Source organism: Rhipicephalus sanguineus, chromosome 4, assembly GCF_013339695.2.
Source record: "Rhipicephalus sanguineus isolate Rsan-2018 chromosome 4, BIME_Rsan_1.4, whole genome shotgun sequence".
NCBI lineage: Eukaryota > Metazoa > Arthropoda > Arachnida > Ixodida > Ixodidae > Rhipicephalus > Rhipicephalus sanguineus.
Genome location: NC_051179.1, coordinates 2,274,918 through 2,302,486, shown reverse-complemented (window position 1 = coordinate 2,302,486; position 27,569 = coordinate 2,274,918). Strand labels below are relative to the sequence as shown.

The 27,569-nt window shown below is 45.3% G+C and overlaps 1 long non-coding RNA gene across 1 annotated transcript in view; it reads right to left on the bottom strand.

Moving 5' to 3' along the window:
* Positions 1-27,282, bottom strand: part of LOC125757995 (uncharacterized) — a 38,741-nt gene extending 11,459 nt beyond the window's left edge. The window contains exon 1 of the long non-coding RNA XR_007415678.1: positions 26,877-27,282. This is a non-coding gene — a long non-coding RNA (uncharacterized LOC125757995). The remainder of the gene's footprint in view (positions 1-26,876) is intronic.
* Positions 27,283-27,569: the final 287 nt, after the last annotated feature.

Below are 27,569 nucleotides of genomic sequence, written 5' to 3'. Positions count from 1 at the left end.
TGCTTAATTGCCACAGCTATTAGGGGTTACCCGCCGCGGTGGTCTAGTGGTTATGGTGCATAACTGCTGACCCGAAGGTCGCGGCGGCGGCATTTTGATGGAGGCAAAATGCTAGAGGCCCGTGTTAGGCCCCAGGTTGTCGAAATTTCAAGAGCCCTCGACTACGGCGTCTCTCATACCCCGGTTTTGGGACGTAAAACGCAACAAGAATAATTACCCCTTGGGGGTGTCTATGCTTATGCACTGTGTTTAATACGAAACCGCTTTTCTATTTTAGTTATATATTTGGTTTCCTTTTTTAGACTTCCTAAATGTTTTTACTGTTACTAATCACTCGGTAATTGGAGCTATATGCGGCAATATAGTGTGAATAGCGGCGGTGTCCTGCGGCGCTTTGTGCAACTGTACAATACGTCTGAGACGTTTCTGGGCTGCACATGTTCTCTTGTAGATTGTCAAAAAATTGCGCATTACTGAATATGTCGCTAGCGAACGCTTTACGCCAGCAGATAAGTAGAATGTAAAAGTCATTTTATGTCCGCTACGTAAACACGAGTATCAAAGAATGTCGCTACCAGTGTTCCTACTGCTGTGCACCTGCCTGGTTATTCGGTATTGCGAAGACCATGATACGTTTACGGACAAGGTAGAACTCCCCAGCGCTATTGGCGCCATCGTGTGGAGGCTCCTATTGAAGTTCTTGAGATTAGATGGCAACCCTCAACCGCGTCGGCAAGCAGAGCAGCGACTGCCACCAATTACACAAGCGACAGGCAAAAACCGCAATCAGATAAACCAACGCCAATAACTTGTTTTGGAATGAAACTAATATGCCTTGAGCAAGAAATACAAGGACTTTTGAGATATTACCAGAGATTTCATTCAAATGAAACAAAAATGGTCGCAGGTATTAAATATTCAAGCGAACATTTTTGGGCATAGGTGTTTAGTGCGATATTATCTAGATATATAATGCATTCTTGATGCAGCGCTAAAAGACAGAGACTAAGAAGGAACATTCACACAGGACGAACGCTGTGGTAACAGCGTTCGTCCTGTGTGAATGTTTCTTCTCTGTCTTTTAGCGCTGCATCAAGAACGCATTTGTACCAGCAAGCCCAACTTTCTATCCTGTTAGATATATAATAACAAATTTGCGAATGTATCGAGCTATCTTAAGATACAATTGGAATGTATCGTATCGGATACAATCAGTGTTGTGGTATCTTGTATCTGTATCTAATACTTCTGGCCTGAGTATCTTGTATCGTACCGCGATACTATTTCAAAGTATCTTTGCCCAGCCCTGGTGCCCAGCAAGTGTATAAAATGCAGGGAGGATTGGATTTCTTTTTATTAAAAGGCCAGCAGTACCGAAAAAGGTGTCGACGGCACTGAAGACGTTAATTTTGAAATTATTTGGTCACTGCAGCGGCCACGAGCGCGGGGCTACCAAGCAGGCGCGCGCGCACCCGAGATGCTCGTTGTAAGAGACGGCGCAGTGAGAGCTCGTTTCCGCGTCCTCAGACAGGTTGAGTTCGAAACAGCAACACCTCTTGGGTGAATTGAACGCACGTGCACTGGAGCTTCGCTATTCTATCCGCCCTCTGTTCGCATCGCAGCTAGGCGCTGATAACACGGCGGAGATGGAAGCAAGATGAAAACTCTATAAGGGCGCTATGGGCGCTCGCTTCACGCACGCTGCTGCCAGAGAAACTGCAATGCGCCAGTTGCGATCAGTGGAAAGCATGAACGCGGCGCTCCAGTGGCAAAGCAAAATATGGAATGTCCAAAAGAAAGAAAAGCAAAACTATCGGTAACCGGTTGCGCTTGCCTATCTTAGATGTTGGCAGCAAACGGCCCCAACTGGCCGCGCGTTCGGTCCGCTGTTCACACTTCATTCGACGCCGATAGCGCTTGCGCTTTGCTCTTACTCTACTCCTCCTGTGCGCCTCATGGCGAGAAAGTATAGCTCTGAATGAGTGTATTATGGAGACTACCTTTCGAAGCACAAGAAGCTTAATTATTGCAAAGAAGCCAAAATTTCACATCGCTGCCGACCTAGACATCAATACTTTGAAGGAACGTTTAACACCCGAAAGATCAGTGACTGTCAGTGAGACGGACTACTTGTGCTACGCGTGCTTTTGCTACGACTGCAACGAAAAATCTTCACGGAACTCACAGTTGAACGATGGCATGCTTATGCCCCTGAAAAAGAAATCGACGTCATTAACCAGATCAGCGCGACTACCGGCGTGTCCTCTTTGAAACCTCCTGGCACAGTCGGTTCAGGCCAGCCTACATCAAGAGAAGACAAACTGAGGTGCAGAAGGTGGTAGCCAAAAATGTTCGCTGCAAGAAACGGCGGGCGTAAAGTTAAAGGGACACGAAAAAGCAAAACGATTTTTCTCATATTAGTAAAGTATTCTTTCACGATGCCAAAAACACCACGCTTGCTGCAAGAAGACGCTTAGTGAAGCGAGAAAACGCGTAAGAAGAAAATGTGGGTGGCGACGCCACCTACAAGTTTCCGCACCATTCGCCGTGACGTCACATATTTTGACGGCGCCTACTAGGGACTACGTAGTTCCTAATCAATAAAAATGAAGTGCATTGTCCTCTGAGGGGTCCATAGACTTAACATACCAAGTTCGGGGTAATCTTGTTGAGCCAATGGCGCCAAAATACGATAAATACACTTTGAAATCCCTGACGTTACCCGGGAGATTTCAGCGCGAAATTCAAAAATGAAACTTTGAACTTTATTTTCTCCTCTATTAATAAACCTATGATGGCGAAATTGACGACATTAGACCTTCTCAGAGCACAATTTATCGATCTAAACCAATTCATTGTTCCTCTTTAGTGTCCCTTTAAGGTGATGCATCGGGAAATCCAGCTGAAGGAAAGTGCTGGTTCTGAGCGCATTGGACCGAACGCTTTCGGCAAGTTCATGCAGCAACGACGGGACCCCGGTAACGCTGTCAACTTCACTCTCCTGCCATCCACACTAGCGAAAAATTCTAATAGAAGCATATTTCTTAAGCATGGAAGCATCGGATCTTCAGACCAGCGTAGTGCGCTGAGCCTTGCCTAAGGGCCTCATTGAAGGGGCCGTACTATTAGTGCAACGAAATTATGCAATATGTTTTTAATGATTGTGAAAGCTGATGTGGAGGAGAATAAGTGGACAAAGTTTAACAAATATAAAAAATTTGGTTTTTAATTGTCGTCTGAAGTTTCCATTGTTCGGTGTTTTCTTGAACTTAGCCCGATCGTATCTCTTTACTGAAAAGTTATATAAATATAAGATTCAGATGTTTAGTAGATAAGTATGCGAAGAACGTAATGCGGATTTTTCGTCGCTCTGCTACAAGGCTTTTTTGAGATAAACGCCTTCAAAGTAAAGAAAATAACGTTTCCTGGGCCAATTATGAGGTTTTTTTTATAAAAAACATCTACACTACACATAAACCTAAAAATACCTTAGCAGAAGCAAAAACACGCACATATTTAGTTAAAGAAATTTCAGCTACCTAACTAATATAGTCTGCGCAATTCATAACGAAAGTTGGCCAAAACAGCAGAGCGGATGAGCGCTCCACTCCACCTCTCCGTCATTATTGATTTCCTGTGCTTCGAAAAATTTTTGGCCGGCAAAACAAATTGCGGATCTCTTCTTTCCACTCATCAGGCAATAATATATAACATTTTGAAATAAATTTAAGAGGTCGACCAGCCATCGTTTGTTCGATCTTACGTGGAATCACCCACTCGCATAGCGGCTCGCCAATTGGGCTTCCCAGTTCGGAGAGTCGCGCCTCCCACGACCCAATTTACGAGTCCGTGTTTAATTAGTGGCGAGACTGCGTCAGCCGGACGCTGTGTGCACTGGTGTGTTATTTGTGTCGGGGTGTAGCAACACCCTCCAGACTAGCAACGGCCTCTCCAGTTAACGTTGAGGTCACCACACTACGTCGGGCGCGGAGGACGCGTTTTCATTGCTGCGCCTTCGTTTGTGTAATTACAGCGCGCTGCGAATCCATTCGTTCATGCTTTGTCCCCGCGGTTTAATGGTGTGTGTAATAATAATAATAATATCTGGGGTTTAACGTCCCAAAACCAAGATATGATTATGAGAGACGCCGTAGTGGAGGGCTCCAGAAATTTCGACCACCTGGGGTTCTTTAACGTGCACCTAAATCTAAGGACACGGGCCTCAAACATTTTCGCCTCCATCGAAAATGCAGCCGCCGCGGCCGGGATTCGATCCCGCGACCTTCGGGTCAGCAGTCGAGCGCCATAACCACTAGACCACCGTGGCGGGGCAATGGTGTGTGTGTGTGTGTGTGTGTGTGTGTGTGTGTGTGTGTGTGTGTGTGTGTGTGTGTGTGTGTGTGTGTGTGTGTGTGTGTGTGTGTGTGTGTGTGTGTGTGTGTGTGTGTGTGTGTGTGTGTGTGTGTGTGTGTGTGTGTGTGTGTGTGTGTGTGTGTGTGTGTGTGTGTGTGTGTGTGTGTGTGTGTGTGTGTGTGTGTGTGTGTGTGTGTGTGTGTGTGTGTGTGTGTGTGTGTGTGTGTGTGTGTGTGTGTGTGTGTGTGTGTGTGTGTGTGTGTGTGTGTGTGTGTGTGTGTGTGTGTGTGTGTGTGTGTGTGTGTGTGTGTGTGTGTGTGTGTGTGTGTGTGTGTGTGTGTGTGTGTGTGTGTGTGTGTGTGTGTGTGTGTGTGTGTGTGTGTGTGTGTGTGTGTGTGTGTGTGTGTGTGTGTGTGTGTGTGTGTGTGTGTGTGTAGTCAAGTAGATCCTCCGTGAGAAGTCACAACGTTGTTTATTTCGACGTTTCAGCCAGAGTCTGGCCTTCATCAGGAATGAGGGTACAGTTTGTCGGTGCTCAGCTTTATAGAATCTTAAAGGAGAGAGGATACGCGGAGGAGAAAAAAAAAGAAAACAAGGAGAACATGAGGTAGACCCCCCCCCCTCTCCGGCAGCCCCCTTCCCTCCATTAACGTATTGTTCCCGACCAGGAGGCGCCGCGTGGCTCCGGCGGTGCGGTGTGGGGAAAAAAGGAGCTTTTTTAAGAAGTTAAGCCTTTAACTACTCAGTGCCACGTGGACGTCTCGTCCCCGAAAGGGGGGCACCGCGTATTGCCGCAAAGGCTAGCAAGCGGGCGCAATGTCAATTTTGGCCCGCTCCTGGATTCCGCAGTCGGGGGCTCCTGATATATATATATATATATATATATAATATATATATATATATATATATATATATATATATATAATATATATATATACTATATATTAATTATATTGTAAAGGCGTTTATTGACGTCGGGAATTGACGGCGACGATACACAGCGACGACAGTCACGACCCTGCAGCGCAGACTCGCAGACACGAGCACGAGGGGCGTGTTCTCAGAGAAGAGGCGAAGAGGACAACCCACTAGAAGGCGCTCGAGGAGGACGACCCAATTAAAGTCCCTCTAAAATATAGGGACCTTACGACCCATTACAGCGTTCTAATGCTTCTCTACAATAACCCCGGGTACGAAAAGGGAGCCGCCTGCCGACCTAACAGCTGTGAGCAGCATGAACCGGTGGAGCAGGAAGGAGGCTACATCGCGTGCTGTAGCCGCTGGGAGGGCGGCAGTTTCGGCGTATCGCGTAAGGTGGTCTACAGCGACGATGGCCCAGCGGTTTACCAGCCGACGTCAGAGGAAGTGGCCTATACAAATCGATGCCAATGCGCCCAAACGGCCGGTCAGGGCAAGTAGAGGTTGCAGACCTGCCGGCGACAGGTGCGTTGATGTTTTGCGGCGCTGACAATCGATGCAGCAGCCAACGAACTTCTGCACATAGCGGTACATCCCTCGCCAAAAGTACCGTTGGCGAATGCGGTGGTATGTTTTCGATACTCCAGAGTGCGCACACTGCGGATCAGCGTGGAACGATTCACATATGTTTGAACGCAGACTGCGGGGTATTACTAGTAGCTATTGGCGGCCGTCGGCGTTGTATTGCGTCGGTGAAGGAGGTCGTCGCGAACGGCGAAATGGTGGGCTTGACGACGCAACGCGCGAGTGGATGGTGTGGCCGATGGATCAGTCAGTAAGTCTATCAGTGAGGCAATCCATTGATCTTTGCGCTGTTCGTTAGCGATTGTGTTAATGTCGATGCAAGAAACGGCAAAGTGAGGCGCCGAGCTGTGGGAATTGTCATCAGGCAAGGGAGGAGCGCGACAGGGCGTCGGCGTCAGCATGCTGGCGTCCATTGCGGTAGAGCACGCTGGATGTCATAGTCTTGCAGGCGAAGTGCCCACCGAGCGAGACGGCCTGAGGAATCCTTTATGAAGACAACCAGCACAGCGCATGATGGTCGGTGACGACATCAAATGGGCGACCATACAAATAAGGTCGGAACTTCGTAAGGGCCCAGATGATTGCCAGGCATTCTTTCTCCGTAACGGTGTAGTTTGTCTCGGCTTTAGTAAGCGTACGACTTGCATATGCCACGACATATTCCGGGAACCAAGGTTTGCGTTGCGTAAGGACAGCGCCGAGGCCAACACCGCTGGCGTCCGTGTGTACCTCTGTAGGGGCCGTAGGATCGTAGTGGCGTAGTATGGGAGGAGACGTCAACAAACGACGGAGCTTTGCGAAAGCCTCGTCGCACTCCGACGACCACGAATTGAGGGGCCCGTTGCTGCTAAGGAGCTTCGTCAGCGGCGATATGATAGTCGCGAAGTTTCGGATGAAGCGCCGAAAGTAGGAGCATAGTCCTACGAAACTGCGCAGTTCTTTGACGGATGTAGGTTTGGGGAACTCTGTCACAGCCCGAAGCTTGGCTGGATCGGGGAGAATTCCGGCCTTGGACACGACGTAGCCTAGTATCGTCAGCTGCCGTGCTGCAAATCGGCACTTCTTTAGATTCAGTTGTAGCCCGCGTCGCTGAAACGCGTCAAAACGTGCCGCAGGCGTTGAAGATGCGTGGAGAAGTCCGGGGCGAAAACGACGACGTCGTCGACGTGTGCCATTTCAAGTTGCGCAGAACGGTATCCATCATGCGCTCAAATGTCGCGGGCGCATTACACAGCCCAAACGGCATGACGTTGAATTCGTACAAGCCGTCGGGCGTGACAAAGGCGGTCTTCGGTCGAGCGTCATCAGCCATGGGGACTTGCGAGTACCCTGAGCGCAAATCGAGCGATGAAAAGAATCCTGCTCCTTGCAGGCTGTCAATGGCGTCGTCTATTCGAGGTAGGGGATAAACGTCCTTACGCGTATCTTATTCAGTCGTCGGCAGTCCACACAGAACCGCACAGAGCCGTCCTTCTTCGCAACGAGAACGACAGGAGACGCCCACGGGCTGTTTGCGGGCCGAATAACATCGCGGCGAAGCATGTCTTCGACTTCCTCGTTAATTACACGACGCTCTGTTGGAGATACGCGATATGGACGTTGCCGCAGAGGCGGCTGGGCGGCGGTGTCGATGCGATGCGTAACGGCGGACGTGCGGCCGAGAGAAGTTTGAGCGACATCGAAAGAAGAGCGAAGCTGGGAACGCTGGACCGGCGTAAGGTTGTCAGCAATGCAGGAACGAAATACATCAGCGGGTGATGAACTAGACGTGGAAACAGCAGTGAGCGTACTGGAACTGTGGCGGTGCAGTTCATCTGGTTCGTCCATAACTTGTGCGTCTTCGAGGGGTTCCACGCTGCCGAGACACTACCCTCGCACCAACGTGACACTGTACGGGGGTGGATTGATAACAAAAATAGAGGTGCTGCCCTGAGTGACTTGCACGGTAGCGAAAGGCACCAGCAAGCCTTTCCTCGTGCAAACGCGGTCAGATGGCGAGAGGAGTGCAGCGGTGTCGGAGAGACTGGCGCAGTAGACTGACACCGCCATTGACGAGTTTGCAGGCACCTTGGTGTCGTCTTTGACAAGTACCTTGCCCGCAGCCGATGGACTGTCTGCGGGCGTTAAATCAGAGAATGGTGAGAGCTCTATTTCTGCTGGTGCGCAATGAATTACGGCGTCGTGGCGGGAGAGAAAACCCCATCCTAGGATTACGTCGTGAGAGCAGGCAGGAATGATGATCAATTCGACGGCGTACAGAGCATCCTGAATAATCTTTTTTCTTTACAAAACTGTTCCCACTTTCCGACAATAGATCATTACTGTTGTTTAGCGAAGCTCAGAAAAGAAAAAAAGACATGTTACTGTATTTTCTTGTTACTAGAGATGTCCTTTACGCAGTAGCCACCACGCTCTGGAAACACAATGTTTGACATTTTCTGCTTTTGTTCTAATAAAAATGATGCAACATGTTTTTTCATATTATCATTCTGCAGTCCTTTGAGAACATTTTGGGCGACTTTGAACAAAATTGCGATTGGGGTTTTTTTATTATAGATTTTGAATCGAGGAGCACTTTTGTCTTTTTGGTGTTTCGAGCATGAAAATTTATTACTTCGAAAATTATTAGAGAAATACAAATGCAGAGGTTCATTATTCACATAAAGGCCTATTCATGCTGCAAATATGAACGAGCTAAGATGTTCACAGAAGTAGCCATAGCGTCCCAAGTTTGACTGATTTTCAAAAACGCAGCGTTTTTCGTGAATTTTTAAAAATACATAATTTGCTCAGAATTCCATCAAATGATAAGAGATATTTCCTCTTTACTTCTACTTCCTCTAAAACGAAAGACATTTGTAATATATAGCTTCGGTAGCTGTCAGCATGCTTCCGAATTTACGAAAACGCACTCTTCGTAAAAGGGTCGTCGTCAACCGGCGACACTTGTCGAATTTTCCTGTGTTGAAAAAAAATTTTATTTGAAAACGAACTGCGATTTCGTGCTGTGCAGTCATATGTGCACAACATACAAAATTATCAGGAAAATCGGAAACATCAAATATACACCGTTTTTTTTTTTTATCTTTCGTGGAATCGACCAACTGTTACAACTGCTAGTTCGCGCTGGTCCTGTGTGTACCTCTGGGTTCGTCTCGTGCGTCCTTCTTCATGTTTGAGCAGCGCGCTTTAAGTGTCGAGCTGTGACACTTGACAGTTCGCGCTCGTCCTGTGTGTGTTCTTTTCGAGCGTCCTTTGCGCTTGATCGACGCCCTGGAAATTTCGAGCTGCCTTCCGTTCTTCGTGTTACATTCCAATTTGTTGCTATCGCATTCATTGTTTCGCCGTTGCGGCGAAACTGTGGCTTTGTTTTGCCATGGCATACACTGCACAAAATTACACTCGACCGTGTCTGCCTGCCCGGCCTCACTTGAGAAAAGGAGGTGCCCCTCCCCCCACCCGAAAAAAAATTTCGGGCTACGCCCGTTCTCGACGTTTAGTCATTGGATGCATATGATTCGAGGTAAGGGGACATCCATCGGCATGAAATTCGTGATTCTTATTTCAAGTCAGATATTCGTCAAGCTAATATACTTTGCCTTTAAACATGAATATACATGTTTAATGGACTTATGCTATTCCTGCACATTCCAACGCTGTTGTGACACTATGTACTACTCTCGCACTATATAGTGCAGGGGTCTCAAACACACGGCCCTCGGACCTCTCGCTAGCGGCCTGTGGCCCGCACATCCCATTTTTCGTCCCATGTTTTTCTTCATAAGTACGTTCTTGAGCTACACAGGCATGACAGGTCTGAAGCATTTTTTTTTTCGCGAGGCATCGCCTGCATCTACCATGTCTTGATGCATAACCGTGAAACAAAACTCTGTATTGCGTAACTGGCATCCAGATTTTGGTCATTTTGGAGATAGGTACCAATTTGTTGGTGGAAACTTGCTGCCACTTACCCTTCAGAAATGACCCATATGAAATATTAAAAAGGTCTTTAATATGGCAACGTTAGCTGACAGCTAGTACAAGCTATTCCTACCTCCACCCCCCTTCACTCCTACCTTCGTCACTGTCCTGGCCCGTGCGAAAGTAAATTTTCGTGAATGCGGCCCGTTAGCTGAGGCGAGTTTGAGACCCCTGATATAGATGAACAAGACGAACGTTCAGATGTTAATGTGGGCACACAAAGCAGGCTGTGCATGTCCATCTCGCGTCACGTGACCACTGGGAGCCTAGACGGAGCCACGGAAAAGAATCTCTTTATAGGGATTCTATGCAGCGAGACTCCACGCAGTCTTTTCGTTTTAGTGGAGGGCTGAAGTTTAAGTTGAAATTTGGTGCAACCTATTCCTGCGGCTGGAACTTGCAAGAATGTTTCCCCGCATTGCGATGATAAGATCGCACTTGTGATGACAAGTTATAAGTATAAAGTTATTATATTACATTTATTACCGCAATTAGAGAATAACATTTAGGATATTAAATAATAAAAAATGCAAATAAAGCACGGAATAGCGATATGTTAACTATATATGCGCCTAGTCTACTTTCTTTTAGCTCACCTGCTTCGGATAAATCAAGTAGCCCCATATGCAAGAAGCAAAAGAAGATCAGTGCTTGTCGTTCATAAAACTTCTCCAAATAGCACGCCCCACGTAAAAAAAAAATCGTTTTATCGAGATAAAATGGCAAACGTATATGTACGCACAACGTATGAAGGGACAACACTTGAAGGGACACTAAAGAAAAAAAATTCTTCCTATTATGAGTAAATTACTCTTAAAATCCCATAATCACCACGCTCGCTGCGACAAGATTCTGTGTAAGCGAGAAAACGCGCAAAAAGAAAATGGTGCCGACGCCACCTTGAAAATCGTGCAACACCGTGAAGTCGTAGATTCTGACGGCGTCTACTGGGATCTTCGTAGTTCCCAATAGGTAAAAATGAAGTACATTGACCTCTGAGAGGGCAATAGACTTAACATACCAACTTTCGAGAAGTTTGTTGACCCAATGTCCCCAAAATACGACAAACAGTTTGAAATCCGTGACGTCACGCACGGAGATTTCGGCGCGAAATTTAAAAATGAAACTTTGTCCTTGATTTGTTCCCTATGATGGTGAAACTACATTCGAGTTATCAGAGTACACTTTATCAGTCTTAACCGATTCATTCTATCCATTTTTGCCCCTTTAAGAACTGAGCAAAGTCCGAGCCCGACCCGACCCGACCCGAGCCCGCCACCTCAAACACGGGCCCGGCCCTAAGCCCGGAGCTTCAGACCCGAGCCCGGCCCGGGCCCGCCGTGAAAACTACTTTAGCCCGGGTTTTCGGGTAGGCCCGGGCCCGGGTTTTCGGGTAGGCCCGAGTCCGTGCAGTGCTCTACTATGAACTGCTCAGCCAAATATTGCAGTCGTGCGCGCCGCGTAAAGGCTACAAGAGGGGCGCAAAGTTGCTGTTTTCTCAGGCGCCCTCTTTTCAAACAGGCCGGTTCTCACTCTCGTCGGTGGGCGGGGTGTCTCTCAGTTGACGTCACGGATATGTTTTTCCGCGTCGCAAGAGACATAGCATCCTTATTGGCCAATAGCCGACATAAATCAAGAGCGGTGTTTGGATCAGACGCGCTTATTCCCGTTGACACTGTGTACAGTAGTTGTTGTAGTTAAATAAACAGGCTGAAATATGGAAAAACTTTGTTACGGGTTTTCAAAAAGATGACTCACTTCCGGTAGAGGCCAACTGTCGTCTGCTGAACTCAGCGCGCCCGCGCACGTTCGAGCGTAACCTAGATTGGGCCACACTGCATTTTCGGTATCGCAGCCTCTTGTGCCTCGCTTGTTTCGATTAGTTTTGAATGTCATAACTGGCCTCAAATCTTATAAAACTTTGTGTGGCGTTGAGTTCTAACGCCACGGCTGAATTGCTCAGTGCGTGCAGAGATCGAGTTTCAAGCAGGTTCTTAACAGGCCCGAGAGCGGCCCCTCGTGAACCATAACGGTTGGATCATAGCTGAGGGTTTCAACACTATTATTCTTTTGACAGAGAATGCACACGACCATTTAACATCTGGATAATACACTTCACGTCAAAGATATCCCGAAGACAGATTAAGCGGTAAGGTCGAAATAATACAACCTGAGTTCCACTGTCAACTCACTGAGAGTACTTTTGCTTCTAGTCGTCTTTAAAGAACAACCATCGGCCTGTGTTTAAAGGGGAACTGACATAAAATTTCAAGCTCGAGATGTGTCCTTCATTCGATTGTTCGGTATGCATAAGTATTTTTGACCAAGTTTGAATGGCGTCCGTCACCTGGGAGTTATTTTATTTCGAGGGCAAAGAGCATACGAAAGCTCAAAGGGGCTTTCATCATCATGCGACATCGACACTACTGTGACGTGTTCGGTGTGGCGTATACCGTCCTGAGTGACGATACACTAGTAGCGATGACGTCGACGATTCGAGTGTTTTTATCGTGGTGCCGACGCCTGGAAACGCTCTCACTCTTCATGCCTGATCTTCGTCACGCCGCTTTGAATGATTTCATGAAATTACAAGACGCAAACCACCAAGAAAGACAGGCGAAAGGAAAGAGCATGATTCGACATGTGTTCGTGAGTAAGCGTGTCGGGGAATTGTGTTGTTGAAAGCGTAGAAAAAGCGGAATGAGTGTGTCGTTTCATTACACGCGAGGTACACGCCGACACGACGACAAGCTATCAAAGTGGAGTAGCGTATAGATAAATATTATCGCTAACAAGTAACACGCAGGTAGCGTCAATAGTGAATTTTAATTCGTCCGCAGACTTCGCGCCGCTAGCGTAATACCGGGTTACTGCAGCCCTAACCGTGAGAGGCCGCATAGGTGGGGCCATCTGGCGGCGCAAAGAAGAACTTAGCAAGCACAGCATTGCTATTGTAGAAACCTACCGTATTCTATTTCTCCGCTGGTGTGCATTCGCCATACCGATATTCCATAGACCCCTTTGCGTATACCGGAATATGCCGTGCACGCTAAAATTCTCTAAGCGAGCATGGCCCAAGCGTGCATCCCTGGGAACCTCCTCGTTGCTGCTTGGAACGGCGTTCATTTTTGAATCGCTGTTTTGCAAAGCGTCGAAGCGAAAATGATTCGCAACGTCGCGAATCGCGGCGATTCCAAGTTCCAGAATATCGTCTTCAACACTAGTCGACAGTTTTGACTGGTGACAAGAGATGACTGAACGTGTGCGCCTAGCAGACGAAATGTTAGCTGAGCAGCTCAGCTTCACGTCACTTCTTTCTGTAGACAAGTGGTCAGCTGGGGCGCGGTCTGGAGGTGGCGCTGCCGGCGCCAAAAAATGGCGGGCTTGCCGGCCTTTTTGAATCGTGCTAGACACCGGTGATCTAAATCAATAAAACAGAGTTATTCGTCCCTCAGTGGCATTTCGGGTCGCGAATCGCTACTAGGGGGCCGATAACTAGTCGTGGATGCAAAAAACTTGACATGCGTACATTTGATGTCAGTGCTCCTTTAAACTTACGTAAGGCCACTACATAATCTGTGCGGCGTCATGCATGCCGAAGTGAACACCTTCGGCTCCGAATTCTTCGGTTCGTCATGTCATGCCGTTATAAAAATGATAAACGTGTGCCCTCTCGAGTGCTTCTCCCTATATCGACAATGCTTCGCTCGCCCGAAATTCGTGGATACCAGCGTGACAAAGGTACCTTCAGTTGGCCGAACGTATGTGCATTCCATGGGCGTATGCTGTGGGGTGATTTTAGTCATTTCTGCCGCGAGCTGCACCCGTCCAGTGGCAGCAGCGTGTTTTGAGCTGCTCTAAAGGCCTCACCGCGCTGCCACCGCACGTCCGTTTCCGCTCCGTTTTTCGTGTTCCGTTCCGCCTCTCGCGAAGTGCGGAGGCGGCGGCCGTTTTTCGTACCAGCCAAACATGCAGCTACAGTAAAGGCCTCACCGCGCTGCCACCGCACGTCCGTTTCCGCTCCGTTTTTCTGCTCCGTTCCGCTTTTCGAGGCGGGAGGCTTCCGCAACAGTCCTCGGTGGGACCGCACGAGCGGACAGCATGCGCGCGCTGATTGGCCGACGCGATGTTCGCGAAGTGCTGGCAACCGTTCGTCACTGCAGCGGTGTTCGATGGCGGCGACTATCACCAGCAGACGACTCAAACATATACTTTTGCTTATGTGGGTTTAATTTTCCGCATTTTGACGTAAACAAAGCATTTGCACGGTTACGTTCTGTTCTACAGCGGCACGAGTTGCATGGCATGCGGTCATGGACGCCCGAAACGCTGTATAGAGGGGCTTTACGCTGTACAATAGTTGAAATTCAGTTATTGCTGCCGCATCTCAGGCATTCTCAGCAACAATCAGCCCATTTGCGCTAGGTCGCGTTCGGCGCGACATCGCAGCGTTTGAAGGTGTGTGCGCGTCAACTTGCAAGAACACGGCGTCCCCGCACACGTCTCTAATGCGATGATTCAGGTAGGGAACCTGTCGCGGCAACAGCGCTGCACGCTCACGACGATCAGGCCATCGATCGCGACGTGCAGACGTGTAGGTCATGAATAAAATTTCTTCCTCTTCATATCATAGAAGTGCGCAGTGCCGGCAATGGGGAGGCGGGCGGAGGGGGAGGGGGGGCGGATGCAGTGCTGCTATAAACTAACGGCAACCCCTGCCACCGATGACACCGTTCTGAAATGCAATGAAAACAAACGCTCACTTGCACAAATTGTCTGTTTTCTTTCCAGCTAGCACTGCGGAATCTACGCAGTTAGCCGCAAAGGCACGATGCTAAAAAAAAAACGCTGCAAGTAGGAGAATTTTCACAAGGTTCACTCGTATATCCTAGTTCTCCCAAAGCCGTTCAACCTTGCGTCATAAGTCCGCGGCCATGGCAAAGCACGAGTGCCTGCTCAAATTATTGTCACTGTTCTTGGCCGTCCTTTGACTGATAGATATATGAGCATAGGCGTGCTCAGGGTTCCCCTTCAGGGGGGGGGGGGGGAGGCGAAGGTTCATCGCGGCGCCCCCCCCCCCCCCTCCATATTAAGTCAATGTATGGGGCAGACTTTGCGCCCCGCTCTTCTTAGGTGACTAGGGGGGGGGGAAGCCCCGCTGCCCCCCTTCTGCGCATGCCTACGTATATGAGTTTCTATTTGAAGTTGTAACTTTTGTTAGAAGTTACAGCATCAGACTGGCATCCTCTCCTTTCTAATACTGTGCAAGCCTGTTGAGTAGCTGTGTTCTTTTCTTACTGTGCCCAGATAAAATACATGGATACATGCGATGTCTTTTTTCTTGTTAACAGTTATCACATACTGAGGAAGACATCAAAAGAAATAGTCGCGATGCTTAAGTTGTACAACCAAGGAACAATTGCCCGTACAGCTGGGAAGAAAAACTGGGACCTAGACAGCCCGATAATTGAGGGGAGGACAGGGTGAAACTTATTAGGTTCTGCATGTAATCCATGCCCAGCCCCGCCAGAATCATTAACAAGATGTGGCAAAATCTTTGTGATGATTCTATCATGGCTCCCACCCAGTATCTGATCGAATGCTGGCAAGCAAGACAGCCACCTACATAAGTGGTAAACTGCACAGATGGTAATTAATCCCAAAGCCAAGAAAAGAGGTGCAACAAGATAACCTCCGGCCTATTTCAATAACATCGAACACAGGCAAGCCTATTATGTAATGCTCATATGACTAAGTACATTCAGATTGCATTAATGTTATTTTGACATGCTGAAATGGTCATACCAAGCCAGAAGCTACGTACGTAGCTTGGGGCATTGATGACCGCGATCTTTTCCTGCATACCGTGATCAGGTTCAGGCCAAAACTGTCCGCACACAACATTATGCTACAAATTGAACCCTACATAATAGACGTGTGATTGCAGATATTGCATACCAAAGCAATCGTTAGAATGAGTCTCACGAAGGCCTTTGACAACATCACACACAAGGCTGTTATAGAGAAGCTACAGAAGCTAAACATATACATACATGTATGTAAGGACAACCATGTGTACCATGTGATGGTAATCGTAACAGGGGAGATCAGATCAGATCCAAAAAAAAACGGCAGGAAGTGAAAGATGGAAGCTTGCGATGAAAAACTGTAAACAGGGGGTGGGTGCTCGAGCCAACGTTTCGAAAAGTGGACTTGGCTGGAACTGAAATCAGTTCCAGCCTTGAAGAAGACAAGTGCACTTGTCGAAACGTCCGCTCGAGCACCCACCCCCTGTTTACGGAGATCAGATCACGTGACATAGAATTCAAAATCTGGCGAACACCTTGGGGATCGGTTCCGTCTTCCTTTGTGCTGAATGTATACGCTTACTGGAAGAACTGAATAGCATGAAAGCATTACAGCATGGCCTGTAAGCTTATGGCATCATGTTGTGGGTAGGTGACAGCAATGGTCAGATACAAAAAAAAACTGTGCAATACACCATACACAGGCTAAACCATACGCCAAACAAATGATGTGGCTTAATTATCTAAAGGATATCCAGTTGTCATTCTGCCATGAAAGAGGCCAACTTGGTACGCATAGTGCAGGCCTTCATTATCATGAGCTGTGTGCAACACCGTACCAAACTCCAAATGCCAGGGAAGACTCAATGAACTTATTGACATAATGAACTACACAGCATGAGACAGCATAAGGGCGAATATTACCCATAATGTATGCAGATATCTTTAATTACTCCCCCTACCTAGAAAGATTCACCCCAAATCACAGAATAAAAATACAGGAATGATGTGACAATGTTCATAGCTCTTTGCAACGTGTCCATTGTAACAGATGGCGATCCCAAAGTGGGAGGGTAAATGTGTGCTGAAAACGCCTAAGGAGCCGAGGAATTGCCCATTGCATTGGCAATGGCTTCCACGTGAGCCAAATATGTAATCAATGAAAGAAGGGAATTTTAAGGGCTCATTTCTTTGCTTCACACAACCTTAACGAAAACCAGCACATAACGAAGCCAAGGGTATAGGGGACATTAATTATACTGTTTTAAGTGTATCACTGTACAAATTATGATATAGATGTGAAGGAAGTAAAGGGGACAAAATGACAACTTGCCGCCATCAGGGACCGAACCTGCAATCCTTCGGATAACACGCCAAATACTCTACCAATTGAGCTATGGTAGAGCATTGAGCGTGTTATCCGAAGGTTGCAGGATCGGTCCCTGATGGCGGCAAGTTGTCTTTTCGTCCACTTTACTTTCTTCACATCTATATCACAATTTGTACAGTGATACATTTAAAACAGTACAATTAACGTCTCTTATACCTTGCTTGGCTTCATCATCTGCTGGTTTTCATTAAGGTTGTGTCAGATATGTAATCAGAAACTCCAAAGCCTCACTCTGCAACTTCACCAGGGGTGCATCTCGCTGACCGAACAGCAAATTCTGTCCAAATGATCGGGCACCTGTACACTATACCTTCCCATAAATGAGGCGGCTCATGCCATTGCTTGAGCAATTACATAACGAGCCACCAAGGTGCTCCTTCTAAGGTCAAGAGGGAACTGCACAGTTAACTACAGGGAGATCTAAAGTCATTACAGACTGGGAAGAGCCCAGTATACCCCTAAGCATTCAACAATTGCTATGCAGCAAGTGGGGACCCGGTGCCTCCACTAAACCAATAACGCTTGAACCTGGTGGCTTGAACCTCATGTCAGCCTGGAAAAAGCAACTCTGGGCCATCCCATTGGCTAAAGACGGCCCTGGGCCCATGGGTTACTAGTCACTATTTAGGTGCCCATTTATTGCCAGAAACTGCTGGACACAAGCTAATGTTATCTCTTTCTCTCTTCTCTTGCTGTCATCTTTTTCTTCACATATAAAACCACACAGAGAAACTGCAGCACAAAACAACAACCTTGTGGAAATTTAATTCTTGCAACTTGTAAATTTTCTGAACACAATAGTTCTACTCTACCAGAAACACAAAATCTGTCCACCCATGCCTCAAGTTCTTACTGTGCATAAAAATGTTCTACATACCTAAGTGGTAAGCTTGATGGAGCATTTAAGTGAAAGTAATGTATGCATGAAATTTCTTATAACTTATCTAATGATTGTTATACATAGCTGCTTGTCACACCTTTTCAAGAATACAGTACTTACATAAAAGTGAATATTTATATTGATGCCAACATAAAGTGTTTGCAGTGAGCATAATATTCACATTTCTTGTTGAGGTCTCAATGGTTTCCGCTGTCCCTTTAATATACCTAGCCATACTTCACACAGCAATTAAACAATGCATAGTACATTATCAAAGTGCACAACAATAAGCAGTGCCATGGCGTGTATGATCCTGCTCTCAGCAATGATGAAATCCGAGAATGATTGAATAATGACTGTGGTAGCTGTTAAGAGCACCCATGTATGTGTTCTCATTTGATCACTTTCACTACAAAGATTTGCTTGTGTAGGGCAACCAATGTTACTGAATTATATATAGCAAGCTCTACCTAAGCTACTGGCACACCCGAATGTGTCATATAGGTATTAACAACTTGGATAGTAATATAGAGCTATGTTTTTATAAAATGAAAAGAGCATGGCCTGGATAACATAAATAGGTGAGTTGTACCTACATATCATCTGAAAGCCCGCTCAAATCAAGCAACTAAGCTTTGGACTGAGTACAGTGCAAAGCTGAGAACAATGACATGAGTAGGCTCATATGATGCAGGACAAGAAGCAAGACAGAACATTAAGTACCACCTGTCACACCAGATTCAGATCATAGTACTGTATATATGCAGTGAATGCATAGTCATTGCATCTCTGTATCTTGTATACTTATATTAATCTCTACGTATAGGGTGCTATGTTTGCATAATCAACATTAGTTCATTAAATATTCTTGTAATTACCAAATGTTGTGTTCATTCTTCTGTTATTACCTAGGCCAAGGTAGGCTGATAAATCGAGAAAACATTTCTTGCAATTCGTCATTTTCATAACAAAACCTGTACTTTCTCGAGTGACGCTTTGAGACTAATGCACTATATGTTCTGTTTGAACCTGCTAGCTGGGCCTCTTTTATAATTACCTAGTCACTACATAACTACCTGATGAAATGAGGATATCCCCATGGGCACTGTGATAGTGAGCAAAGAAGTGCAAAGCCTTAAATTGCTTCAAAAAGAAAACATGCATAAGGGCAAATTTGGCATTCTTTCACAACACCACTTGAATCGCACAGCACGCACAATCTCGTTTGTTCCTGTATTGTTTAATATTGTACACACCTTATTGCAGAACTGTGTTTGAATAAAGTAACCTGATGATTATCACAGCCAACCACAATTATCATGTCCAACAACTCTTAATGCATATGAGAAGTACACACTTGAAGTTCACATATTCAAAAAATACCACCGTAATTAGATTCTTTTTACAACTGTAACATATTCTTTAAATTGTACTGCATTAGGTATATCGCATGTTTCACCAAGCATACAACAAAGATGCCATTATGCATTGTCTTCTATTATCTTTGTTATGTACGAATATGATGCTATATGCGGTAATGCTCTCTTTTGTACAAGTTGATATTATTATTCGTCTTTTGCATGTATAACTATTTGCTTTTCGCTAGTCATATGCCCTGTAATTGCTCCTACAGTGGGCGGTGCCTAAGTAAACCGTTTACTCCATCTCCCATTTTTCACCATTGTGCTGATTTGCTGAAAATAAACACGGACTGACTGCTTGAATTATACGTAGGTGTCAATAAACCAATTTTGCAACTGACTATGACACGTTAACCATGCAATTCATGGATTATATGATCAGGTTACGTCACCAGTATAACTACTCTTTTGCTTCCCACCCATCCATCTATGAAATACTCAGGACAAAATAACTTAACCTCATGTTTTGACACAACAAATAAGATAGAATTGAAAACAACTATAATTGAAATAAAGACTGCTTGATTACTGAGGGTGGAGCCTGTTCTCCATGGCCCCACTGGCTATTGCAGCTCAACGGGCCTGTTCGAGGGTTACCAATTCGTTTCCAATGACAGATTGAAAGCCACACCTTCCACGACCCATTGTTGGGTCGTTGTTAAGTAGTCGTAAGGCGGCATTTGCGGGACGCTGTGTGCACTGGTACTGCAAGTCGCTGTCTCCCTTCTGAGGATGAGACTGTATCAGTAAAGTAGATGTTTGCATCCCTACTGCCTTCTGTGCAGGGTGGCTTCTCAGGCTTGTGGCTGTTTTATTGGAAGTACGGGTTCATGTGACATGGCACGAGGATTCTTGCTCCTACATCAGGTGGCATAAGTGTGGTTCATTTTTACATACCTGAGCATTGAGGGGTAACACAGTCATATTATATTCAATGGAAACATTTTTCCAGTGACTCTAGTCTTATCAACACAGAGTGCCCTGGTGTGTTGCATTGAGTCCTTTGTGCTGGGCCATAAGTGTGGCCCAAGCAAGTTTCTCAAAATGTGTTGGTCATGCCTAGTTCGATGAGGCAGTCTGTGCTCATGTTTTGGGGCAGACCGAGTGCCACCTCGCAGGCATACTCAATTATTAAATTGCTTGGTGGATTTCAGTTTGTTGCGCATCTTGGAATGGGAGAGTGCAAGTTATTTTGCTCATGACGAAGGCGTGCCCTACTTCATAGTGTCTATCTCCATTATTTTCCTCTGTGAGTGTGAAATTCTTAATAAGTTAGTAAATTATGCATTGTGTACTTCGTTTGAAAGGAATTTTTGAAATTTTTTTTCACATGCATTGCAAGCACTAGCAAGTGCAGACTCCTTGGATAAGTTCTCCATCGAGCAGTAGTAAATGTGGTGGTGGAGCTGTGTTGGTTAGGGTTCTTGGTGGTCAAATATATTTTTATTTTGATTTCTTGGAGCGCACTCATACAACTTCTGCTGTGGATGATTCAACCTCGTCTAGGGCACGTTGAATCTGTCCTGTCTGTCGCTGTACGAGCTCGTAGTGACTTAGAGTGCAGATTGCCATGCTGAGGTCACTGTCTTGCTACTGTAACAGCAACTTGAACAGTAGGCAGTATAAAGTTGCTCGGGAAGTGAATACATACCTTTGCAGTAGCAGTTTTGAGAACTGTTTGCTGGATTAGAATACTGCTTCAGTTCATCAGCCTGACTATTCTTAAGGGTAGGTGGACCTTTGCCGTGGTCGCAGTCATACATAGGATATAGTGGTTGCTACATAGATTTCCTACAAGTTGCTCCAACTAACATTTGGTAATGGTGGAATCTGGCAGTGTCTGCAGCCACACTGTTGCCCATCCTTGTGGGAACTCTTGGGGATTTAAGCAGCAGGAACTCATAGGCCTGGGTGGTTCCCTTGTTTATATCTCGCTTCCACCTCCCCCCCCCCTTCGGTGTACTATGCATATGTCCTCAAGGAGAATTAGTCGGTCCCTCTGTGCCATCCAAACTAGCACAACTGTCTACATGTGCTTCACTTAATTAGTACAAATGCAATGTAGTGCATGTTATGAAGCCACGTTACTCATGCGCTATTTATTTATTTCTTCATTCGGTGGCTACATTTCACCCGAGGGCATTGCAGAAAGAGGGTTCCAGCAATAATAACAACATTTGTACTGCACAAAGTGAAACAGTGCTTGGAATCGCAGTGTTACGAATCGAAACGTTGCTTGCGGAACATAATACATGGTCTAAATGTTACTGACCACTTTGAAAAAGAAATGTGTAGCATCCAAGTGATAACAAACACAAAATACACACAGATACACTGTTGAATATGGTAGTGGATGCACACAATATACAGAAATATTCAGCCATAACATTATCTGCAGATAATTCACTGTAAACAAAATCTGTGTGACACATAGCTTGTACAACTTCAATCAGTAGTTTATTCTGGTGATTTATAGCATGAAAGCACAATAAATTTGGCTAAGCCGTGACCTCCTGGGTTTGTTGGTTTAACACAGCGGACGGCAACAAAAGCTATTCTTATTTTGTTAATGATTGCAGGGTGATGAGACATGCCTCAGAGTATGAAGTTATTGATCTCTTTTAACCCTTCAGACGCCACCTATGAAGAACTGTCTGTAAATGTGTCAAATCGATACAATGTTATTTCAAGGCAATCGATATTATATTGCAACAAAAATAATGTCGCAATACGTTCATTTATGTGTGTTATAGTAATCATTCCTAATTACTTTGTAATTAAATATCTGTTTATTCTGAACCGATTCATGCTTTGTTTTTGCATAGATAGAATGAAATCTCAGGCTAGAAATATAGTGCAAATTGTTTTCGTACCATGTCCATGTTGAACAGAGAAAAATTATACTTTTGACGTTTCCCGCGACCCACGTCACTATCAACAGTCACTTTTGAAAACAATCTGTAAGACCATATAGCGATGAAAGAACATCAGTGGGCAACCAAGGAAAAATAGGTTGTGCAAAACAAGCAGATGGGACAACTTTTCAAATTCCTTTAGAAAATTTTGTTGAACATGCAGTCGTTTTAAAATCTTTTACATCCAATGAGCAAAATTGTTAGCACTAATACTGGTGTCACACCACACAGTCACTTAATGGTCGCGGTCGGGGCCTGATCTGGATCGAATTTCTTTATCGACGTGGCTGCTTTACGCTAACTGTAAAAGGAAGCCAATCACTGTTGAGAAATTTGATAGGGGCGTGCGAATAGTGAAATTTCATCTCGAATCGACTTCAAATCGAATAGTGCCGAATAGTAGCCAAAAATCTCCAATCGAATAAAGAATATTTTATTGAAAATTGCAAGAAAAACCAAGAAATGAAATGTGCTGATGTTCTCGAGGACCTAACGCGGTGAGTGACTGCTACCCAAAGGGTACAAATTGTCATGCAGAAGCACAAGCTGTTCCATGTGACCTGGCTTCAGGCTCTCTCACTGTGATGTTACAGTGTATGCTGCAGTTGAAAACACACGCTCACTGGGCACCTCAGTAGTAGGGATGGGAAGGTGTGCAAAGCAATTTTGGAGATTCCTGGATAGCTCTTTCCAGTATTTCGAAGGATCATCCTTTCTTGTGATCAGGGACTCATTGAAGTATTTTTCAACCTCTTGACTATAAGGTCCGAGCTCAGTGTGCTGGTTATTTTTTTACATTAACAGTTCGACAGTCTCACAGACTGTTCCCTGGCCTTCTTTTGCTGGAGCCATTACGTGCGGAAATGACATAATCTCCTTTAAATAAACATGTGCTCGCTTATGAACCAGGATATCGGCAAAGGTGTTAATGAAAGGCCTACTGTAACGACGTTAGCGTTAGTTTTAGCCACCCCACCCTAAGTTGCACCATTGGCCTTTGTTGTGTTTAGATATTCGTCCTGTTGAATCATTAAAAACTTCGAATACTACCTATTCGAAAGCTGAATCAAATTATTCGTTTCGAATTCAAAACTCGAATATTCGCACACCCCAAAAATTTGATCCCAAGCGGGCTTAATAGCGATTGGCCGTGTTACATGCTGGAACACCAACATGAGCTTACCGAGAAGCTTCTGCAACGATACTTCGGGCCCTATAATATACTCTAATATTGTGGTGCACTGAACTATGACGTTTAGCCCAATGGCATGATGCAGTCATAACGGCACTGCACATGGCCTGAAATCCTCCATGTATTGCGGCTTAAACCTTACAGTGTATGCTCATGGACTATGGGACGTTATTTCCAACTTGCTTTCTTAATTTATTTGATTGCATGCATTCACACTTTCGTGTTCTGTTAGCAGCAATGGGACAATGCTTTTTCAGAGGGGAGTACTAACATGTGTACTTTTTTTCGTTTTCGATGGGACCGCGTTTCACTAACTTGGAACTGTTGCACTGTTTTCACTCGTCGCAAGCGACACCTTCATGTATTGGGACATTCTTGAACGGTTTTCATATTTTAACCCTTTTCCTACCGAAGACGAGCCGAGCTCTTCGACACGGTTTGTACTGCTCCCACCGAAAACGAGCTGGGCTCGTCTACACTGAAAGATACGTTTGGGGCGCTGCAATTAAGATACTCTGATTAATTTTGCTGAGTTCTCTGCGGCTTGAGGAAATAGTGCAGTAAAAAATTTTAAAATGTGCTCATAGAATGCATTTTGATCAAGAAAGGACTGGATTCTGGAAACCACAATTAGAAAATGGCATCCTCCTCTGTGCGCAAGCGGCTCGCGCATGCCGGCAAAAGCTCTCTTAAGAAAAAAAAAGAAGAAAACGCATGTTTGCCTAAGATTTGTGAAAAGAATTGCAGTTCTTCTGTGAGTGTGGCGGCGACTACACAGAACAGCATACTTTTTTCTATATTATCAGATTCAGACGACGACTGCTTCTCAACATGTATCGGCAGTGGACGCCGACATATGTAAACAAACCACCACAGGCGCGTCCATAGGTCGGCAAAAAACTGGAGCTCACTCAGACTCACTCAAGAAGTATTTTTGTTCCGAGGGCTCACTCGAACTCAGACTCACTAAAATTTTTCTCAACTGGACTCACTCAGACTCAAACTCACCAACATATTACTCAGCCTGAGTGAGCCTGAGACGTCGACTCATGAGTCCGTTGGCATAAAATTAGCTTTATCAATCATGGTGTCAATCCTCCCTAACGCCAATATCTCGCATAATCAGTGCTCTATGATACACATTTTTATCTTGTACCTTCAAATACGAGTTATCATCATATATCATCATTGTCATACATTGATCCAGTAAGGACATTTTTAGAAAATATGCAACTCACATGAGATATTTTTATCAACTTCTCATGAAAGAGCTTGCGGAGGGAGGTCATGGCACCTCTTCCCCAACTCACCCCTCTGATCAATAAATATTGAGGTGGCCCATGAATGCTAGTGTGCTGAGATATGTGTGATAGACTTGAGTATAAAGGTAAGCCGATATACGGCAGATAGTAAGGCTGAAGATGAGTAGATAGGACCATAAGTTGGCAACAACAGGTGGAGCTCATTCAGACTCACTCAAGAAATATATTTTGCGCTTAGGGTTCACTCGGACACAGGATCACCAATATTTTCCTTAACTGGATTCACTCGAACTCACTCACTATATTTTCTTCAATCAGACTCACTCGGACTCAAACTCACCAAAATATTACTCAGACTCACGGCCTGATCTGAGTCTGAATGAGTCTGAGTGAGTTGACTCATGAGTGAGTTTGCCGACCTATAGGCGCATCCAAGGCTTTTTCACCGGCTCGCTTGTCCCTGTACATTATTTTTTTAATTTCAAAAAAACCATGGCGCCTTTTCCACATTGTTTCAGTCAGCTGCCACTATGAATCGCCCAACAGCGGGTTCAAGGCTATTTGCCACACGCTCATGTGGCAAATAGCGTGTTTCCTGTCACAGTGCTCACGATAGTCTATTCATAGTCTCACGATAGTCTATTAATATAGTGCTTATATTTTATTTAGGGGAATGTTAAAGAACCCCAAAGAATTAATCCGGACTACCCCTAACAGTATGCGTTATAATCATTATTGCAGCTTTTGCATGTAAAGTCTCAGAAGATATCTTGCTTTGCTAGGCTCACATTTACCCAATAAAGACTTCATTTATACTTTACCGTAGTAAAATGCTTTGCTTGGCGCGTTGGTTCATATAGTCTAGAACAGATTTGAGTGCAAAAGGATGAGACACAGGAAGACAAGACGACTAAACGAGCGCCCACTACCAACTCATTGAGTCGTCTTGTCTTCTTGTGTCTCTTCCCTATGTGCTCAAATCTATTCTAGACTATACTTTACCAGTTTGGCTGCTGCATTGTTCACAGTCGCAACCTCACGACGACATAAAATTTTCGTGAAACTACAATCTAGCTGGCACTCCCCTATGACTGATTATCTGCACACACCTTACTCTGTTCTTAAAACAAATAAGTGTGCACCAAGTTGCCCGGCAATTTGAATGACTGATTTTGATGCCTACACACATGTAGCCTTCTACGAGAACACGAAGATATGTAAAACATTAAAATTAACTACACAGTCCTCACAAAATATGTGCTTATCTGTCATCTGCTCTCACAAATGCCTGCACTAACCACCTGCACATTTAGGCACGTGCAAGAACAGAGGAGTTGTGATTCCTTAGTGTGCGAACCGTTCGGGTCTGAACACAAAACCATACACTTTGTTTAGTCATGAATATCTTGCGGTTCAAACTAACATCCCCGTAACAAAAATAAAGGCCACCCAAAATTCCCATTAAAAACACCTCCTACGGGTCGTGTTCAGACCTATCAGCACATGTCCAGACCTATCACCTCACTAAAAGATGTACCCGAAGAAGTGCACAAGTAACTTTTCAGGCAGACAGTAAGTGTGAGAAGCTGATAAATCCATGTGATAAGCAGATAAATCCAGCTTCTATAGTTTGACACACAGGAACACGTGACTGATTGCTTGCATGGTTCACTTCGTAACACAAACACATTGCACGATGCACAACACATAAAACAATTAGCACCTAGAACCGCTCCAACACTGCAGATACACGCCATTGTTCGCTCGAACGCTACACGGTCACCACAGAGCACAACAAACCGCAAAACAGCTCAGACGCAATAGAACATGTACGACGGCGATGAAGAGGCAATGAAAATTGTAGCTACTGAGTGTATCATCACTCTCGCCCTTGCAGTTCGCTGAAAGTATCAACATACAAGTACGCATTTGGCTGTGAACACAGGACACACACAAATGGCATGTGCTGGATGCAGCGAGCGAACACTTTTCATGTTTGTGTACGATGAGCATGTGCCATATGCAATTTACACCTGCATGGAATTACCTGCAAAGCGAACGATGGCATGAAACACACGCAATCGACAGCACCCAACGTTCACGTACACAGCACACTTTGCATTTTTTTCATGGCAATCGCACACGTTGATTAGAATTGGAAGCTAGCCCCACCTTGTTTCCTTTCGATGAATATTTCGACGGATGCCGATTAACACTGGTACTAATCACAATAACATCCAAATAAACTCCTTTTATGCAGCTGGCGACTAGGCCACTGCTCCCACTTCGTCTCTTCATGCAGGTGTCATGTTTACATCGAACAGACATGAAGACGTCAAATTGTCACTGCCTTTTTTTCAGGCAACCAGTGACAGATACGTGTAACAGCACTAGCGAAATAGCTCACGTGAATGTTTTGCTGGTACGAGTCGTTTTAAAGACACATTATGCAGCACCAGCTGCAGACAGAATTGGTGATCAAAGAGTACCTAAAGGAGCGTCTAGGCAGACTAATTGGGTAATACGTGTCAATTTTGTTTGCATTAAAATGAAGGATCATGGAAAATAGGTATGCCACAAACGATAGAATGAACGAGGCACGAGGTAGTGGAAAGCTTTGATTTGGGATCAGGTTTTGTACCAAGGTAGCCTGTGAGGGAACTGTCAGCAAAGTTTCGAGATTAGGGTGCCAGGTACGTCATCGATTCTACTGAAACTCCAATTTGGTTAGAGTAGCTTTACTTTTTTACATGCATATAGCTTTCGATTATAAAATGGAAATTTGTAGAGAATTATAGCATTTCTCCTCACATGACCATCAGTAAGCAGTCTCTGTGGTTGGGCACCATTAAGAAGTCGCTCGCA